At 62.5% G+C, this 2,254-nt stretch overlaps 1 protein-coding gene across 1 annotated transcript in view; it reads right to left on the minus strand.

Moving 5' to 3' along the window:
• TERT (telomerase reverse transcriptase) overlaps positions 1-2,254 on the minus strand; it is a 17,458-nt gene that overhangs the window by 6,613 nt on the left and 8,591 nt on the right. The window lies entirely within an intron of this gene.

Consider the following 2,254-nt stretch of genomic DNA (forward strand, 5'->3'; position numbering starts at 1 on the left):
CTCAGGATGGGGGTCAGAGCCTGGGGGGCTGGCCACGGCCACTGTGACCGGGCAGAAAATGCCGGGCCGCTGGGGGTGCCGGGGAGGTGCAGACACAGACGGGCTGGGGTCTTGGTTTTTGGGGTGCATCGTGCCTTCCCCTGACCTCTCCCCAAGGCCGGGATCCACTGAGCAGAAAGACTATGGGGTTCTGGGCCACGAAGCAGCAAGGACGAGTTTGGGTGAACTCCGGAGTTGGTGATGAACAGGGAGGCCTGGCGTGCTGCCGTCCGTGGGGTCGCAAAGAGTCGGACACGACTGAGTGACTGAACTGAACTGAAGGGGCAAGGACTGACGGCACCCCCGGGGGGCTTGCAGAGCAAGGACCCTCACTCAGGCACCCCAGGAGCCACGCTGAGCCGAGCACGTGTCCTAGCAGCCAGGGGGCTGGGCCTGGGGGCCCCTCGCAGTGGACACCGGGGAAGGGGAAGTGAGGCAGGCCAGACGCCACGCTGTCCACAACGAACCCTTGCAGGACTCAGGTCACAGCTCCGCTGTCAGGGAAACACCACCCACCCTGGAGAACTCACAAACCCACACGTTAAAGTTCCTAATCACAAAGTCTGGCGCTCTGTGGAAAAACAGGCCCAGGTGTGACCAAAACCTCTCACAGGACAGACAGATGAGAAACCTGCCCTGGGGCTGGGGAGGCGCCAAGTTTCTGGAATTTTTAAAATCAGTCAAGATAACACTGCTAACAAAACAGAGGCAAAGCGGAGGGACTTAACCAGAGACCGGGAACCTGCGAGAAAAACCAACTTCTACACCTGAAAAACAGGCCAGCGAACTTAAGGCCTGGTTAGACGCGCTTAGAACTAAAGGTGGGAAAGAGCAGACGAGTGAGTCTGAAGACCGGCCTGGAGGAGCCCAGCCTGGAGCAGAGACGGAGCACAGCAAGGCGCCAGCACAAAGACGGGCTCAGAACAGACGCCGGCGACTTCCCTGCGGCCCAGGGGCCAGGATGCCAAGCTCCCAAGGCACTGGCCGGGGTTCAGTCCCTGGTTAGGGACCCACGTTCCCCACGCTGGAACTAAGATCTGGGGCAGCCTAATTAACTAATTAAGATAAACCAGCCCCGCCTGAACGTGGCAGCTCGAATAACAAACATCCCGACAGCACTGGGGTCAGGCAGCCAGCAGGCGGGCGGTGCAGGCACAACATGGTTTCAGCCCAAAACGGCAGAGAAGCTGGGTCCGTCAAAATGAAAAACATCTGTTCACGGAGACTCCGCTTGCAACGGCAAAGGCAGGCTAGGCTGAGACAGCATCCATGACTGCCCAGAGGCTTGTCCCCAGAACATGGGCTCATCCCCTCAGACGACAAAGGAGACAGACGGCCCCACATGGGGAGACTGGACGGGTGCCCCCCAATTCCCCCAGAGGACGTGCCAGCCGGGCAGCTGACACATGAGGTGCCCAGAGCCCGGTCTGCTGGACCTGGTCCCAGAGACGGGCCTGTGTGGTCCCACCGGGCTGCCGGGCCACAAGCTGCAGCCCTGCCCTTCCGGGCTCCCAACACGGCCCGCTGGACCCCCTGAGGCCCGCAGGGCCGCACCTGGCACCTCTCAGGTGACGTCTCCTAAAATGACACAAGCCTGGAATCTGCCCACGGGATTTGGGACGAGGGTTTGTCTCCACAAACAGCGCATCACAGGGGTGCTGGCAACCGCCTGGATCCACATCCGGGCACAAACCAGCAAACGCCCACCCGGCGGAAGGCCGGGCCTCACCCAGTAGCATCAGAGGCCGCCACAACGGCCCCAGACACCCGAAACCAGACGGGAGGGAGAGCTTGCTTGCATGTATCACAAGGTTAGACAGGTGAGCCTGCTGCCTGTCGGAGGAGGGGGCCTGGAGGGCGTCCTGCGGGTGCTGCCTGACCCGTGTCAGACGCCCAAGATCCCCCCAAGCTCCCTGCATCACACACCCTGGACTCACAAACACGCTCAGCGGTGCCTGGGCCCAGGTTTTCTGTGCGCATTCCCCAGCGCTTCCCGGGAGCCCACCCACATCTATCTCCGGGTACACACGCTGCTCTGGGCGGGGGACAAGCGCTAGGAGCCCCCATGGCCTCGGGGTCCACCCAGAGCCCGCGTCCTCTTCCAGCCCTTCCTGGCCTGAGACCCCCATCCCTGGGGGGAGAAGTGCCCCGCCGCCCACCCCATGACGCACGTGCGTGCAGAAGGCAGCGCAGCCTCCGAGTCGCAGGCAGGACG

The sequence above is a fragment of the Bison bison genome, unplaced genomic scaffold, assembly GCF_000754665.1.
Source record: "Bison bison bison isolate TAMUID 2011002044 unplaced genomic scaffold, Bison_UMD1.0 scf7180017864377, whole genome shotgun sequence".
In the NCBI taxonomy this organism is placed as follows: domain Eukaryota; kingdom Metazoa; phylum Chordata; class Mammalia; order Artiodactyla; family Bovidae; genus Bison; species Bison bison.